General features: G+C 45.7%; 1 long non-coding RNA gene across 1 annotated transcript in view; it reads left to right on the top strand.

Annotated features, from left to right (window-relative positions):
* The first annotated feature begins 900 nt into the window (after window positions 1-900).
* Window positions 901-18,830, top strand: part of LOC104867089 — a 46,042-nt gene continuing 28,112 nt past the window's right edge. Inside the window, exon 1 of the long non-coding RNA XR_781673.2 lies at window positions 901-1,066. This is a non-coding gene — a long non-coding RNA (uncharacterized LOC104867089). The remainder of the gene's footprint in view (window positions 1,067-18,830) is intronic.

Here is an 18,830-nt window from a genome sequence, read left to right on the forward strand (position 1 = left end):
CCAGGTTCCTGTCCCAAGAAGAATTGTTTCTCCCTTCTCCTCCCCACTGCCCTCTCTTTTCTCAACACTGAATAGCTACATGGTTTGAAGCAAGCAGCACTTTGTCCTAGAACACAGACATGCAACGTCTCCATACCTGTTCCCTAAAATGTTAGGCTTGTAGAAAGAAACTCAGAATTCAGATCAGGAAATCTAGCCTAGCCGAGGCTGTACTTATAATCGATATGACCTTCAAAGGGAATTTTGTTTACCTGTGTCATTCTCTTTAACTCCTTGACATTTGAGAAGTGAAAAACTCCATACAACGCTTAGTCACTAAAAGATATTTCTTTCTGATTGGTTTCAGAGACTTGCAAAGTCTTGGGAGAAAAAAAAAACAAACTATAAGTGCAGATATTTGTTAGAGATCAGTGAAAACCTATGATGTTCTGATCTGCCTGAGTCCAGTTGGATTTCCCACATTAATGGGCTGACTGCAGGTGAAGGACAAGGGATGAGAACCATCCCAGGCTCAAGGAGTTCTGTTTGTTCATCTGAAAACACTGTGGGTCCTCACTTTCTCTCCCTTCTTCCTTCCTTTCCATCTTCCCTCCTCCTGGTGGCTGTTCACCGTGTGGTATTCAGGGCCCTGCAGAGTTGGGATGGCTTCCCGCATCGTGTGACCCAAACGAGACTTCTCAGTGAGCCTCTGGTCTTTGTGCGACAGGGTCCCCGGGTGACTCATCTCTCCGAAGGGGCCGTGCAGCCTCCCCGAGTCCGTGTCGCTCCTCTGTGGGTCACAGCGCACCCTGCATCTGCTCGGCCTCCTCCCTCAATCCCCCAGTCCTTCTCCGCCACTGGTGGTCTGGACTGTGCAGCCCAGATGTTCTCCCTGAACGATTAGATTACTTTGCAAGCGGCTTCACAGAGCAGATGTTCCCGTTTGCTCCCTTGGCCCTCCGTGGCTGAAGCCTCTCCTCTGCCCCAGAGAGCACATTGTGTCGCTGCTGTGTGTTGGATCAGGAGCGTAGGAACAGGAAGCAGAGAATCCCACACTGACAACAGCTTGGCAGGCGAGCTCCTGGGCGTAAGTGTGTCCCTCCTTCCTTTGTTCCCGTTGCAGTCGCGAGCAGATGTTCTCCACTGGACAGCCGGCTCTTCTTTCTCTGGGCTCATACACCAGTGCCCCTTCCCGATCCCCTGCTTCGTGCTGATCGCAGTTTGCCCAAGACTCTAGGATCTTTCTTTGCTTAGGTACATCTGTGGCCTTGGCTTCCTTCACTGTTTTTCCAGGCTGGGAAACCTGTTAGACCTGGAGTGTGCCTGTGGCCCAGCCTTCGGTGACAGGGCGCTCTTGCATGCGCCTCACTGCAGCTCATGATCCCATCCGCCCCTTGTTTTCTCCTTCCTCCCCGCCGTCGGCCCTGCTCTCGCCACGCTGAACTATTGCATTTACACCCCTTTCCACCCCTGAGCCCTTAAGTCTCCTTTCTCTCTTCTTTTCCCTTTTCTGGAGCCTTCTTTTTTCTGCCTTCTCCTTTGCGCTGGTGAATTCCTGATCACCCCTGAGATCTCTGCTTAAACCTGACCTCTACTTGCCAGTCCAACGCTCCCCACCCAGCGCTTGCGTTAGTTCCAAACCAGCCATTATTTCTCTGGATTAGAATGGTCTTTTAATTTGTTTTTCCTCTCCCTCTTGTTGTTGATTTAGTTTTTCAATCTGAGCAAGGAGTCCCACAGAACAGTTAGAACATATTCCAGATTCCTCTCTCTCTCCACCTTCTTTTCACTTCACGGAGCCTCTACTCTGTGCGAAACACTGTCTCACGCCTCGGAGTCGTCCAGGTGAGGGAGGGATCGTCCCCGCTGTCAGTTAGGGCGAGTTCCCCACACGGGTCTCAGTTCGTCTGAGGGCCTTAACGGGGGTGAGATACATGGATGGCAGGGAATGGACACCTAGGTTATGCAGGTACTAAACCTGCAGGCAGGACGTAGGAACGGGGAACAGTCGGTTCGGTACTGAAGTAAGAAAGTAAGTAACAGAAAGGAAGTAAGAAACAGTGTAGGGTAGAGCGGGGACTAACAAACCACCCCCCTCGGCCCAGTCCCGCCCAATCACTGCGCAGCGTTTCTGGCTCCTCTCGCGTGCTGCCCTGGCCGGCGGAGCTGAGTAGTTCGAGGCAAAGTAACTGTGCCTTCAGAACCCAGGATGATTTTTATCTGGCTTCGTCAGAGAATGCGTTGAAGCTTGAGTGAGAGCATGAAAAAGAAAAGAAACCAGGGAAATCTGGATAAAAATAGAAAAAGAGTGACATTCTTCAAACCTAGTTTTGAAGGATAGAGCTGCAATACCAAAATGATACTATACTTGTTTGGCAAAACGCTAATAGAGCACTGCAAAATGGTGGGAAGTCCAAAATAAATTATTTATATAGGAATTTAGTATACAGTGAAGGTGACTTTTCTATCAGGAATATATTTTATTTAATGATCAATGCTAGAAAATTTGCTCTTCACTTGGAAAATAGTTCCGTTACTTTTAATATTGCTGGTCCATTCCCATCCCCCCAGCTTAACAATGTGTTATTTGTTTTGCATTCAATATTTGTCTTTCTTTACCATTGTTTCTTACTGCTCCTTAGTAACAAGGCTATAGTAAGTTGGCTAAGGTGTGTGAATAGTAAACTTCTGTTTTTGCTCATAAAAGTGTCTCTTGACTGACAGTGTAGCTAACTATAGTATTTCAAACTCCCAGATAACTTCTGTCTTCCCCCAAGACATGATTGTGCTGTCTTCTGACAAACTTCAGTGCAGACGGGAAGTGTACAATAGGCCCGGTGGAACTCATTCATCTATAGAACATCTATCAAGTATTTTTATCTTTTAATATATTTTCTTTGTCTTTAATAGTCTAAAAGTGCCCATGATATGGTAAGGTGGGTATTTTGCTTTATGTCTCTGCTACATGTTTAGTCACTATTATTATTATTATTATCTTGGTTTTGTTTTTTGAGACAGGGTCTCACTATGTAGTTGAGACTGACCTGGAACTCACTGTGTAGCCCAGGCTGGTCTAGAACTCAGCAATCCTCCTGCCTCAGCCTCCTGAGTGCTGGGATTATAGGCGTGCACCACCATGCCTGGCTTATCTATTATTATTTTGATGGTTGCTTCTTACCCCTTTCCCTGATTCTCTCCTAACTGAGTTCTTGTTAAAAGATTTCTTCGAGCTGCTCACCCTCTGTTGCATTTTAATAGTGTTTACATGTTGTCCAGCTCTTGTTATTTGATCAGACCTGTCTTTCAATACGTTAACAGTCTTCTGTGTCATTAATATGGGTTAAGAATCGATGCATCTCTCTCTGTGTGTCGAATTTCGGTGACATTTTCTATTTAAGGAATTTCTGTCTTTCGAGAGACTAAGAAGACAAGCTGCAGAATGAGAGAAAACATCTGTAAAAGTCTTATCAGATGGAGGACTATTATGCAAAATATACATAGAACCCTTAAAGCTGAACCATAAGAAAACACAAACCCCAGTTTTAAACTGGACAATATACCTGAAAAGATATCTCACCAAATGAGAGGTGTACAGACAGTAGGTGAGCACCTGAAGGGTGTTTAACACTGCGTGGCATTAAGGGAATGCAAATTACAACAGCAATGAGCCATCTCTGCATCAAAATGACCAAAACTGAGAACATCGAATCTGGACAAGGCCAGTGAGGAGGCAGGTTTTTTTTTTTTTAACAAAATTAAACATGCTTTTACTATATGATGCGTAAATGATCGTGTTCCTTTGTATTTACCCAAATAAGGTGCAAAACTTATGTCCACACAAAAACCTCACACATGAATATTCTATCAGCTTTATTTGTAATTGTCCAAACTTTGAAGCAACCAAGATGACCTTGAGGAGGCAAAAAGATTGATGGTGGTTTATCCCAACGTGGGCTACTGCTCAGCCCTGAAAAGAAATGAGCTGCCAAGCCAAGAGAAGACATGAAGGAATCTTCAGTGCACATTATGAAGTGAAAGAAGTCAGCCTGAGAAGACCAAGTACCATATGATTCCAACTAATATTTATGATATTCTGGAAAAGGGAAAATCATGAAGACAGGAGAAGGATCAGGGATTGGTGAGAAGAGGGAATTAATAAGCCAACACAAAGAACTTTTGGGGGCAAACTGCTTTTTATGATAATAAAATGGTGGACGTATGATATTATACATTTATCAAAAATCATAGACTGTATAACCCCGAGAACATAGCCTAACGTCAGCTGGGGGACTGGGGTGGTAAAGATGTATCCATGCAGATTATAATAAACGTCCCACTAAAAGAGGGGCAGAAAACGTTCCATTTAGTTGCTTTTCAAATACCATTATTCTTTTTAAACATAACTTTGTCTAATCTTTTATTTTCTACTTTTTAATCTGTTTGTTTGACTTTTCTAAAAATACTTATCTTAGTATCCATGTACACTTTTGAGCTGGGATTCCTTTTTTTTTTTTTTTTTTTTTTTTTTTTTTTTTTTTTTTTTTTTTTTCAGTCCTGGAAAGTGTCAGCTCTTACCTTTTAAATAATACTTTTCTGCGATTGTTCCATATTTGTATTCAAAAATTCCCTGTGGAAGTTTGTTGGGTCTTCTCCATCTCTGCCCCAACACCCGCCTCTTAAATTGCACAGAATGAGAAAGCCCAAATCTCCCTGTTGCTTTGCAGTGTTGTGTGGAAATTCTTTATGCTATCTTCTTATTTGCTATTTTTTCTTTTTAACTGTGCTCAAAATAGTTTTTTCCACTTATTGGATATTTCATTCTGATAATTTTAAAAATTTTAACTTGATCCTTGTTTTTTACCTGTTTTTTAACTTTTCATATCCAGCTGTTATTGTTTCATGGATGAAAGTCAAGAGGACTTTTGTTAATGAAACTTTGTCTCTTCTATTTTTTCAGGAAAAAAATATCTTCCCCAGGAACTTCATTGTCAGGATCATGGCGCATGGCCTTCCATAGCTGCAAGGGAAGCTGGGGTAGTGAGTACCTTGGTATTTCAGTTGGTGAACTCAGTTCTCTCCAGGATTCTGGCCACAAACTGAACTAGACAAGAACTGAGTCAAATGTCCCTGTATGATCCACATTGACCCTGGCCATTGAATCTGATTTGGTTCTCATCCACCTCAGCTTGTGACCAGAGTCACGGAGAGAATGGAGTTGATGAGCCAAGGTTATACTGTATTTCTTTTTGCGGCTCAACAGAAGTTGAGGTGGACATTAAGTAAATCTGTCCACAGCGTTTTCCACAACACTCTCACCCATCTTTAGATTTCTTTAAGTGGGTTTGAAATATTGACTTGGAGGAGAATGTTTTATGTTTCTCTCTCTCTTTCCTCATCAATTTCCTCATCTTCTCCATAACCAGGGTCTCCTCTACCTCAGAGTATAAATAAGACTGCCCATGAAGGTGAAGGGCTTTTGTGCAGTTGTGTTCCTGGATTCTTCACTTGTGTCTAGTCACCAAGCTTGCATGGCTTTCTCTGGCAGTAAAACTGTATCAAGGCCCCCCTTTTCCTTTTGACCTCAATGCCCTACAAGCTTAGAGCAGTCGGTGGAAGTTGTCAGCAATTTGTAAGACAATTCTGAGTGAGCAGAAGGCTAAGTCGTATCCTATGGAGCCTTTGCTCCCATGAGCCCACAGAAGCCAAACACTGGCCACTCTTTCTAGTTTCTGCCACGAGAGCCCAGTGTGTGTATTGTGTGACATTTCTGTTCCTTCCGAGTTAACTGACGTGTTGGCCCACTGCTCCTCTTCCTCTTTCTCTTCCTTCTCCTCCTCCTTGTTCTTTTTACTTTATCAGTATTGAGGATTGAACCAAGGGCCTTTGCACTCAGCTACATTCCCCTCTTTTTGAGAAATGATCGCACGAAGTCACTAAATGGAGCTTGAAATTGTCACTCTTCTGACTCAGCCTCCCAGAAGGATGGGTGCACAGGTGTGTGCCACCATGCCTGGCAGTTTGTTTCTTTTCAGTACAGTTCAACTACGCCTTTCTAGTCTTCTCTTCTTGTACTGGATGTCTATATGTTTGATACAGAACAATGTGTCTATATATGAACTACTCAAGCCATCTATGACCTAGTTCAGTTCTTGATCATGTAATTCTTTTGTGTTATTTCCCATTGGTGTGATTATTTTTCATAACACATTTGTAAGATTCTTCTTAAAGTCAGAAACAGTGCACGTTTATCTTGCCCAGTAGGCTTGACAGATGTTCAGTACTTGACTGTAAAGCCTCTACAGGTGCACAGAGGTACCGAACACTACCATTTGGGCTAATAGAATATCAGGAACATGAAATTTTCCTGTATATATTGAGCAAGAATTGGAGGACAGAATTTAAGGGTCCAAAGAGAAATGTTAACTCTGTTGAGAATTTCAAAGGATTTTCAAGCCACCCCAATAATCCCTTAGCCTCGTGATTTGAAGAAGCTCCAGAATCAGAACTGAATTCAAAGTCTGGTTCTATTATTAGTAGCCAGTATAAACTAGGGCAAGGTTATGCCCCAATCCCTCACCTGAAAACAATGCATGTAGTAATAGCACCACCCTCATGAAGTGACTGCAGAAATCCAGGAGGAAATGTGTGCAAAGATTTTAGCACAATAGCTGGCATAGCAGACCAGCTGTGCAGGGTAGCTGTGACCAGCATGTGTTAATATCCTGGCCATCACTAGAAGGTAAATATCTTTCACCCCTTTTTTCCAGAATTGAAATTCAGTACAATCAAGGAAAATATGGCTAACCCAAGGTAACCAGCAAGCCAGCTTTAATTGTTGCTTTGCAATCAGCCCATCACACATGCCTTTCTTTTACCTCTGGCTATTGATTTTTGTCCCAGGATTTTCTGAGAACTGCTGTTCAGCTCAGGGAAAAGTCTACCCAGTGTTGTGTGATGAAGGAGGCCTGCTTACCTGTATTATCAAATTTGGACAGTCAGCTTTAATTTCCTAATTCATCATAGACTCTTCTCCCCATCTGTGCCACTCCTCTGGCGTTCACCATACCTAACTCCGTGTCATTGACTAAAAGCAACTGTCTGTCTAACAGAGCCAAACAACTCTTCACTGAGTAGAAGATTCTAATTGCAGTGAAGTTGAAGATTAAAGTATTGCTTCTACACTGTGCTTCCCTTCCATGGAGTCCAGAGCCCTAACCACATACACGTCATCCACACTGACCAAAAGATATACACTAGGATCTTATTCTAACATGAAATCCCCCTTTTGTCTAAGCAAATTAATGGAGCACTATCTTGTAATTTTCTTAGCTATCACAGTAACAATTCCCTCAGCTACAGACATAACCATTGCTTCCTTTCCTCCCCGTCTTACTAGCTGTCAGGAGAGAAAGAATTATGGTAGTTATGCAATAATTGCAAAGTTATTTCTGTCCTGTGGGAAGCTCAAGCTGGCCATGCAGCATGAATCCTTTTGGGGTGCTGTCTGGGTCTGTCTGGGATGCTGTAGCAGAATACCTAAGAATGGTAAATTAGGGGACAGAAATTTACTGCTTGCAGTTCTGGGCCAGGAGGTCTGAGATCAAGGGACCAGCAGCTAGTGAGGAGTCCCTTGTTCCCCCTCACGTGGTGGAAGGTGATGAGCACAGGCTGTGTCCTTACACAGCAGAAGAGAGAGGAGAGAAGACATCTGTATCAACTCTTTCAGAGCCACAGTGTCCCATGTGTGAGGATGGAGCCCCGACGACCCAAACACCTCCTAGTAGACCCCACCTCCAACTTCCTACTCTGGGGATTCAGTTTCCAGCACCTGAAGTTTAGGAGACACAGTCACATCACAGCGGGGGTCTTACAGTCTTTTTGTGCTTAGACCATGTGAAGTGAGTTTGAATTGATTTTCCATTTTTAAAAATCTAACTGGAAGGAATAAGATCGTTTCATGTTTTGTCTGCCAGTTTCTACACACCAACTCGATTTGATCATTTTGATTATGCGAACAAGCTATAGTGGATCAGAAAATCTCTCCTACCTACACAAGTTTCTATCCCTAGCAGACCACACAGCGATTGTCCAAACACAGAGGTGGCTTTGTATACAGTGCAGTTTTCCCCTATCTGTGGGCTTTCCAGACACACGTTTGTCTTTACCTTGTGTTACATTTTCAAGTGGACTTGACTGGAGCTTGTTTTTCAACATTGAATAGTTACTGCTGTTTGCTTTTTTGGTTTTATTGGCCTGTAGGTAAACCTTGAACTTTAATGAACTCCAGGATCACTCGAGAGGCACTCATTAATGATGAGCATTCCTGTTCCCTTGGGTAATCTAATTCAGTAAATCTCCAAGCACCCTCTCATGCCTGTGGCCTTCAGGCAATGCCCCAGAAAACACTTTCATGATGTCCATCAAGTAGTTAGACCATAGGTGTTTTTTGGTTTTGTTGTTTGTTTTGGCTTAAAAAACAAAACAAAAAACTATGGTGTTCAAGCAACTAAAGAGGGCAAACCCCTCTTTCTTCTTTGTGTCTGAAGTTTCTTTGTGAGCACAAGGCACAAATCCATGGGACCACATTGCCTTTGTCCCACCCAGTCCTGCACCCGAGGCCTCCCCAGCCACAGCGCTGTTGTCTGACGGGGACCCGCTGCTGCCCTGTGACCCCACGGAAGACCCTGCCCCAACTCTGTGAGGCAGGGTGCAGACGCTGGCCCGGGATGTGTGCTGCGTGCTCTGTGACCCCCATGCCTGTGACCTCACTCTAGGGTTGGCAAAGTGTTTCTGTCGAGAATCAGACAGTGTGTCTTTACGCTTCATGTTTAGCTCCTCGGCCATATTGTGAGAGCAGCCATTCACGCTATGCAAATGAACTGACCAGGCTGTGTGTCAATAAAACTTTATTTATGCCACGGAAACTTAGATGTTACGCGACACATGTGCGACAAAATATTATTCTTATTATTGCTATTATTTACGACTTTGTAACAACTGTTCTTAGTTCTGGGGTCTGGGCAAGCACAGGAACTGGAAAGAGCTGGTCTTCAGGAGATAACTTTGTCAGTCCCTTCTCACAGAAGGTGGGGATTTTCTTTGCAGTACCAATCTTTCCATTCCATCCCAGGGTCCTGTTTTTTTCTCATCATTTTGAAGCCTCATTCAACCTACATAGCTTTTTTCTCTGACTTCTTCTTATCCCCCTTACTACTACCGGCTTCTCCTTAGAGTATAACACGCTGTAACTTGTCTCTTTCTAAATTAAAAGCTTCCATTGTCCCTGCAGTGGTTAATTTTATGTACAATTTGACTGGGCTACTGTGCTCCGTTGTTTGGTTAAACATCATCTAGCTGAGAGTGGTGGCACACACCTCTGATCCCAGCACTCTGGGAGGCTGAGGCAGGTGGGTTGGAACTTTGGATGCAGCCTAGACAACTTAGTGAGACTCTGTCTCAAAATAAAGAATAAAAAGAGTGCTGGGAATGTAGTTAGGTATTCTGGGTTAAGTGTCCTGAAGGACCTGGACTCAACCTGTAGGACCCCAAAATCAAAACAAAACAAAGCAAAACCATTCCACTAGCATAGAAATTGATTTCAAAGTACTTTAAAAATATGGCTAACATTTTAATTAGTTGACTTTAAGTAAAGGAGATTACTCTCCCTAAGGCGGCTGGGCCTCATCCAGGTAATTGAAGGCCTTCAGGTTGAGTCTTTCCAAAAAAGTATGAATGATCCTCAAAGCTCGATCACAGAAACCCTGCCCCGCTTTCCATTTTGCTGCCTCATAGGATTCCAACTCAACTCCTGCTTGGGGTTTTGGCCCACTGGCCAGCCCCCGTCTTCCCCTGCCCCACTCCTGTTTCTCAGGAAACCCCGGCTATTGTAACCTCCTACCATTCTTTCAGCTGCCTCCCACTCGGTTTCTTCTTACATAACTTCAGGATAGTAACATTGAGCATTAGGACTTGCAAACTGGCAACCTGTATGTGTCTGACCAGTACTGCATTGGCCCTTGTTATTTTATTAGTGTGTGTGTGTGTGTGTGTGTGTGTGTGTGTGTGTGTGTGTGTTTTGAGACAGGGTCTCCTATGTAGTTGAGACTGAGCTGGAACTCACTATATAGTCCAGGCTGGTCTTGAACTCACAGCGATCCTCCTGCCTCAGCCTCCCAAGTGCTGGGATTACAGGTGTGCACCACCATACCCGGCCTGGGCCTCCTTATTTTGAAAACAAACTTTGGTTTGGATAACATCATTTAGAAATTGAAAGACTTCACTTGAGAATCTAGATTTCTACTGTTCTTGAGATTGGAACATTTGGTTCAGATTCTTTTTTTTTCTTAGCTCCTTTTGGTACATGTTTGCCATACACAATATTTACACACATTTTGGGGAATGGGTCCACGTTTGTGTCACATCTGGATCATTGTCAGGCTCCTCTCCCCTCATTGCCCCTTCCCCTAGTCCTGTTCTTCACCTCCAAAACGTCTGCCTCTTTTTTCTACTGTCTCTCCTTTATTTTACTTTGACTTTATTTGTATTTTCTGTTTCTTCTATCAAAGAAACTTGTGTGATAATTCTCTTACTTTGTCTGACTTATCTGCTTTATCATTATGGGTTTGAGGGCAGCCATTTTCCTGCAGGTGACATGGATTCGTTTTCCTTGTAGCTGAGGAAAGCTGCACTGCGTGTACCACCGTAGCCCGATCCGTTCATCTGTGGATGGACGTCTAGCTGGCTCAGAGTTTAGCTGTTGTGAACTGAGCCACTGGGTCCACCTTCCAAGTGGTGCTGAAGATCTGACGGAGACCAGCAGGCCCCCTCTCGAGGCCCCGTGAGCGCTCATCACTCTGCTGGGTCCCCACCACCTTCTAGCGTCTGCAGCAGGACCCACAGCTGCCAGGATGCCTTTTGTCGGAGCCTCTCCTGTGACCAGCTCCCCTGGCTGTGCTGGTTCCGGTACCAGCCGCTCCATCCTCTCTGTACTCTCTGCTGCGCGCTGAGCTCACTCTCACCCCAGGGCCTTCATTTTACTAATTTCTCTTGGCCTAGAATATTCTTTCCCAGAGCACTCACACCATTGACTTTTTCCCTTCTTTGGAGATGTGTTTAAGTCATCTCCTTGGAGGAGTCTTTCCCGAAGTTCAACTCACTTTTCTTGTTACACTTTACTCCATTTCTCTCTCCCAATGTCTTGATTTTTTCAAGGAATTCTAAAATTACATTTTGATTGTTCTGTTTTTCTGTGTATTCCAACATCGCCACTGAAAATGTCCATGTTGATTACGGGACCTGGCGTGTGTGAGCCTAGACACATATCACGGAATGAGCCTTCTCTGTCCACCTGTTTGCCAGCTGTCCATGGCCCGTGTCTGGCCTTTCCTGCCTCCCATCCATCCCCTGACTGGCAACACTTGTTCTCAGCCCCAGAGTTCCTTTCCATAACCCTCGCTGAGGGCGTCAGTGACCGCCATATCGCTGCCTGTCTTAGCTCTTTCCTTGCTAAGACTTCCGGCGGCACTTAACCCTCTCTTGATTCCTGGCTCTTTTTCCTCTGCTTGTGGCTTTCTGTTCTCAGCCCACTGCTCCTGGCGTCCTACACATGCTCACCGAGTGTCTAATTCTTGGAGTTTCCTTTCAGAGATACCCACACGGGCCTCCTGCCAGCCTCTCTAACTGTGCTGAATTCACCATCTGCCTTACCTTGCTTTTTCTAGAAGACAGACTTAGGATGGAGACTGACGTGCGGGGAGTTTGTGTGGGAAGAGTTCCTGACAGCAGGATCCATGAGTGAGCGTAGAGATGACGGGGTAGAAGGAAAATCTGATGTTACGAAAATACTGCACGGGCGGGTCAGACGCTCCTTAGACTCTGTGAGAGGCCGACTGGCCGAGGCTCCGTGGGAGGGGAGATAACCACGCAGCTGGGTCTGGAGCCGGTGTCAGTGCTGGTGAAAGTGCTTTCCCTTTCTATGGTGAAGAGAATGCAGTGTAGTTGAAGTGCAGTGGCTGGCTGTGTTCCTCCTGGGACTGGCTGCTACCGGGATTTTGGTGTTGGGTCTCTGCATTTGTCATTGTAGGAAGTGTGAGCACTGGACCTGTGAACGGCGTCCACAGCGGCCTCCATGACCACGCTAATCATGCACCTGTTGTGCCAATAACTGCTGTCTGCCGGCCGAGTGACTGTCTGCTTGGCCGCTTATGCCTCTTCCTCTCTGGTGAACCTTAGCACGGGTTCACGATCATTCACTGTGGGCGCTCACTCTTGCAGATCAACCCAAATGTCAACCCCTACGCTTCATCTCCAGATGTCCTTGTCCTTGATTTTCTGGGTGTTCTCCTTTTAGGCCTTGGACCATCCGGCCAAGCCATTTATCATGGCTCATGAATCCATAAACAACCTTTCCTCGGGCCACTTCTCTTCTCACCCCAAATGGTGATGAGATGCACAATCCAAAGTTCTACCCCTTGTGAAGAGGTCCTTTCACCATTGCCTTTTGGGGTCATCTTGGAGTGGAACTGTAACATAGCAGCTGTCATTTCCGGCTTGAACATAGGTACTCAGTGGCCCCATCCATAAGTCTAGCCTGACGTTTCCTTACTGCACCACCTGGGTACAAGGAGTTCTCAGGTGAGTTGAAGGAGAGCTGTCAGTTCACTCACCGATGGCCGTACCCACGGGTCTCTGTGATGAGCCCTGTGTGACTCCTCCCAGCAACTGGGGTGGGGAGAGGCCCTGAGCAGCGAGCCCTAGAACCCATGGCGTCATCCTTCTCACGGAACCTCCTCCTCCCGCATTTCTTTCTTTTGGTCTATAGCACTGCCACTTGCATTATGCTAGTCACGCTGCATTCCTTCTGCATAAATTTCACTGCTCCAGCCTAGATGCATTTAATCCCCAGTTGCTGGCTGTGACACTTACAAACAGTTCTCGATGCTGTCCCCTCCTTACCATTTCTGGTTTAAGCAGTGGAAACAGTATGATCCAGACTAAACTTTAGAAAATTCATTCTAGCATCGGTGTGGAGAGCAGACGGACAGAGGCAGGAAAGACAAGGAGGTGAATGCAAAGTGCTGGGGATTTAGCTCAGTGGCACCGCGTCTGCCTCACAAGTGCAAGGTCCTGAGTTCAATCCCTGTACCACTGGAAAAAAAAGGGGGGCAAGGATGCAAAGAGAGACATAGGTGTTCAAAGATTATCTTAGGTTGAACAGTAAGAAGTCGCTAAATTCCAGCAATATTAATAAAGTGGGCTAGGAATTTAGGAGCGAGTAACAGAGAAATAAAAAATGACTTCTAGGCATCCAAGTGAATGAGGTGAAGAGAGAAGGTGACACTGAATTCCAGCCTCCGTGATAACAACTTATGCACATTTCCTCTGGAACCCAGAGCACAGGTACTTCTTATATTCCGCTTGTTTTAAGACTTAACTGACTTGGTTTGAATGTGTTCTCCAGAAAGCATGGCTTGGAAACTCATTTGCCACTGCACCAGTATTAGGAGGTGGAGGCAGGAGGGAGGGAGTTCTTTGTCATGGAAGTGGATTTCTTGTAAAAGGCAAAGTTGGGCTCCATTTTGCTCTTCCTCCCTTCCTGCTTTCCTTCCCTTCTTCTCTCCCGCCCCCTTTCCTTTCTGCCTTATGTCATTAATAATCCAGAAACTAGATCTTCTCCAGATGCTGGGCCCTGGTCTTGGACAACACATTTCTGTACACCATAAATAACCCAGACCTAGGCATTCCGTTATAGTGGTGCAGAGTAGATTAAGGTGGCCTTGGATTGCTACATCAAATTACTTTTATCTGGACTAAAGAAGATTCAATTTAGCTTTGGGCAAGTGTCAATCTTACAGGTAGCATTCTGTAGCTGTTACAGATTTTGACTCTTCCCATTTACCTCTGTCTGTATAACCTAATCGTGTCTGGCACGCAGTAGGCAGGCAACAATTATCTGGTGAAATGAACTAAACCAGTTTTAAATTAAGCTATTGAGTAATCATTTGCTAAATGACTTGTACATAGGCTGTGAGAAAGTAGAACAAGACAGGGTCCAGGGTCACCCTCGGTTCATCACCTTCCACCATGTTTTCTGGGTTAAAATAAACTTTGAAATTTGAAGTGAATCTCAGTAATGGGACAACCAACTGGATTGCTTGGAAATCATTTGGCTAATCCGCCTTCATGGAGGACGTAGTCATGACGGGCCAAGGGAAAGGGAATTGGGCTATAGTATTTCCTCCCAATCCTCTTTTACTTGGAGGCATGGTGTTAGAAGAGCCGGGAATGCTGGGACTGGAAGAGGCCTTGGAGACCATCAAGCCCAACTCCTTTATTTCACAGGATGAGAACAGTGAGGCCCTACTAAGGTTAAACAAAGTTGCCCCTTGCTGCCCGACTAATGGGCAGTGTGGTGGGTGGGATACAGAGGTTAATGCTCTGCCCTCTAAACCAGGTCAAAGCAAGCACTGTTTGAGTAACTCATACCCTTGTAGGCAGTTGGCTAATTTTTAATGCCATGGAAACGAATCCCTTTAGAGGTAGGTTTCTACCTGATGAGAGTCAGACACAAAGTCAGACTTTTACACCATAAATTAAGTGGCATGAAATAAATATAATATATATAATAATATAAATATAATACAGTAGTTAATTGCTACCAACTGAGAATTTGAAGAACCTTTTTTTGCGAATTACTTTATACAGCTTAGTACATTTAGCCTTCTCGTGAATTGCTTTCTCTATTAATTCCTTTCCAACGCCAAGCTGTATGTGGGAAACACTGAAAATATACATTGGGAAGATTTCTTCAAGTCAGAGTCAAGGTCCAGGTTGTTTCTCTTTTCGCTGGGTCTGAAGACATCACCCCCGCACACACACACGACTGTGGGCAGTCACTGGACACTACACTGATTGTGCTTGGAACACGATGGCCACATGAAAAGTTCTCTTATGGACCAGGGCTAGGGGAAACCTCTCTGATTATCCTGGCATATGGAAGGGAAGCTCGCCAAGGATGTGATTTTTGGAGATTATATAGGAGTGTTAAAAGACTGTAAGGTCGTGTTTAGAGCTGGTGAAAGGCTTTTTAAGGTTTACAAGGCACACAATAGAGTACTGGTTGGCCTTTCTGACTGCTCAGCCATGAGCACGGCTCTTACTGCTTCAGAGGGACAACATCAATTTACATGTTGACAGGTCACTAAATACAAAATAAGCATGTTCTAAAATTTTTTACAGGAAGGCTGGGCAGTTGGCTGCTAAAATCAAGGCACTTTCACGAAAACAATCAAAAAGCCAAGATTTACTTTGAGAGTTTTCACTCTCAAGGGAAATGGATCTCACTGATCCACATGGGGACACACGCGTTCCCAGGACCCCTGACTGTGCCAGTGAACCCCGTCACCCAGACCCAGAGCAGCTCAAGAGCCTGCGGCAGAAGTTTGCTTATTTTTAGCACTTACCTCCCTAAAACTTTTGCCACCAATAAAACTAGTGTATTATGCAACTAGAGAACCAAAGCCGAAGTCATATTGTCAGCTCTCCTTGTCTCTATGTGATCATTTGCTATTTGCCAAACGCCATTCTAGTTCTGGGAAAACAGCGAGGAGAAATAGAGTCCCCGGCTTTGGAGAGCTGACATTCTAGTCGTGAAGACCAGCGAGTACAGAAAGCAGAAGGAAACTGGCTCTGGTACTAAGTGAAGCAACGGTAACGAATGTAACAGCAGAGTAGAGACGCTTGTGTATGTGTGTCTGAGGCCACTGGGCAGCGCTGGCTTAGCTAAGAGGATGAGTGGCTGAGCTCCTAAGGGAGAGAAAACCACATCTTTGAAGAGATCTGGGAGCAGCGGAGCCCAAGTACAGGACAAACAAGTGCAAAGGCTCTAGGAAGCTCAAAGGCATTCTTGCATTTAATTTTAATTTTAAGATGCAGTTAATGTTATGGTGTTGGATTCTTTCTCGACAATAAATATTTTGAAGGCCTAAAGATTATTTTGGTATAAATGTGATACCCAGAGAAAGCACACACATAAGCCCGAGGAAAACCAGAGTAGCTGGGATGTAGGAACGGGAATAGGGGGAGGACAGGGTGGAGTGGAAGGGAGAGGGAGGTAGCCAGGAACTAGGTCACGCAGGAGACAAAGCAATGCAGGCCTCGCTTGGAGGCCAGTGGAGAGCTGGGAGAAAGAGGACAGGGTGTGAGCTGTTTCCCAGAGGCCACACCCTGGCTCTGTGGGTGAGTTCGATGGCACAGTAGACCTGGGAGGCCAGGGAGAAGGGAAGTGAGCATCTCCAGATAGAAGACAACTGGTGAACCATCCTTGCCCTTCAAGGCTCCGTGTGAAGGTTGTTTCTCCCGTGAAATTTCTCCTGAAGATGCCTACTCCTTTCCACAAGCAGATATAGAAGGAGCCCCTTCTCGGGGGCCCCAAGCCCTTTGCACACGCCTCTCCAGGGAACTTATCCTCAGCACACACCCAGACAGAGACTGTCTGCTGTCTGTGTAGACAGGAGGAGAGTGCTGGGCTGCTGCAGCTAGGAAACCCTGGTTCGGCCAGAGCCCGGCATGGTGCATGAGAGTCACCACACTGAGAGGCCACCAGCTGGAACCCTCCGACCGACTGGAGAATGCTTGGCTGCCTTCTGGGTGTCTGTCTGGATTTGGATTTCCCAGGGGTTGGGAAAAGCTGCCATCCCGAACACACTCCCCTGCCTTTGCTACGGAGTGAGGCACTGGGACCAGGGTTCTGCCCAAAAGCTGCACCGTGGGTCTCAGCCTGGGGACTGACTGGAGGAGAGAGAGGAACTGGGAACCTTAATGATGTGTCCACTGGCTAGGGATGAAAGCGCATGGGTTAATACTTGGGCAAGAAACTGTGGCCCGAGCGTCTATGGCCAAGTGGATGCTAATTATGTATTTTTTCCCCCTCTTATCCTGCTTCAAGCCAGCAGTGAGGCTGCCAAGTATAAGTGGGGGCTGGAGAACTTTTTCTTATTACCATTTTCAAAAGCCTTTGCATGTTCACATTCTTTATGGCACAGTTGGATGCACATTAGGCCAATGAAATAAACAAGGGACTCTGGTCATGAGTTAATCTCCGAAATTCACAATTGCCCGAGCGGTTCACCTTTGAGAAAGAAGGCTTCGGTGACAGCCTGTGCAGTGACTCAGCAGACGAATTGCTTTCTGAGTCAAGCTGACCTGAGTTTAAATCCAAGCTCTGCCACTTGCCGGACATGTGGCTCTGAAGTTGTCGCTCGATTCTCGGTGAACTTCTGTGTCCTCTTGTGGAAAATGCACAAGGCGGTGTTTCCCTGGTATCCCAAGGACAACGGGGATGCAGTCGCAGTGGCTTTGTGTTGGTGCCTTTATTTCTGCTGGCTGAGGCCCACAGTTACCTGCTGGCCGGGCCCGGCACAGGACCGTGCATTCCTTGTCCCCAGAGCATGGGGTCACGAGGCCGCCTCTCAGCTCAGGGCAGATGCAGGCCGGTTACTCCATCAAAGTCAAAGTTCAGTCTTCCTTTGGCTGTGGGACTACCCCGTCCAGTGGGGCCAAGACTTTTGAAGCCGGTCACGCTGCAACCAACCAGACCCTCCTGATAGCACTCGCAGTTGTGTCCTACACATTACTTTTTACTATTGTTTTGCAAATGATCCATCTTCCCCCCTCAGTCATGTTCCACGTCTCTTATCCTCACCCCACCTGAAATTCTAAAATTGCTATTTCTTTCGGGGCAGAGTGATTTCGCGTGCAGAGTGCTACATTCCCCACCAGTTTGAGGCTGGGGATGAGCACAGGATAAGCTCTGGAACCAGACCCCGGGGGTTTCCACAACAGCCGGACAATTCACTGCTGCCCATGCAAGCTTCCTTGCTGTCTGTGGACCACAACTGTTTCTCTGCAAGATGGGTGCAGGTGCCTACTATACGGATCTGGGCTTAGGGAAAATAACATCCGGAGCAGCGCCCATCACTGAGCAAGCATAGGATAACTGCTCTTTTCTGTGGTACTAGGCAAGCCAGTAGGATCACCAGTCCCTAGGGAGAAAGATGCTGAGACTTATAATATAGAAAAGAAACTTCTCAGTGTCACCAAGAATGACAGGGAACAGCACCGATTTATATCTTCAAGAAAAACATTTCATAAATTCCACACCAGCTTTCTTTCAGTCAACACTCCAACCTGTATTTATTGAATAAAAACCTAGGACCCAAAAGTCCCCTGGTCCCACTGTGTTGATATGAAGAGGAGGCTGGCTGTTATCAGGAGTTCACCGGGAAACTCACAGAAAACTCTGTGTTTTCTTGGTGTGAGGTGACTGCATCCACATCTAGAACATTCTATGTGGTTAGGGATGTGAGACCTCAAGAAAGAAAAAGGGAAAGGAAAGGTATTCGGGTAAGTCTGAGTAGTGGGCAGTCAAGCATTTAATTCATGTAAGGCTCACACAAGTCAGAGTTATATATCTAGGATTATGGATGTCAAATTTGTGATTAAGGAAATTACAGTGTCTGTGGTTTGGCCAGAGATGCCTGAAGGTTTCAGGCAGCATCTTGAGGCACCGACTTGGTCCTCACAGCCCCCCAATGCCACAGAGACAAGGGTCACTCGGTGGCCAAGGGCAGAGGTAGGGACCACTGAAGAGTTTTGCAGAAATGTGTGAGAGGGGACAGCGGCTTGAATTAGGTAATGGGCAAAGGGGTGAAAAGTGCCCAGTCTGCTTCAGAGGGAGGGCTAACTGATGGTTTTGATGTCGGGTACAAGGAGCAAGGAGAAACCATTGATGACTCCCGAGTTTGGGGCCGGAACACCCGAAGGGATGAAGATGCATCTATTGAAATGGAGTC

This window comes from Fukomys damarensis, unplaced genomic scaffold, assembly GCF_012274545.1.
Source record: "Fukomys damarensis isolate Sample0158 unplaced genomic scaffold, DMR_v1.0_HiC HiC_scaffold_15, whole genome shotgun sequence".
NCBI lineage: Eukaryota > Metazoa > Chordata > Mammalia > Rodentia > Bathyergidae > Fukomys > Fukomys damarensis.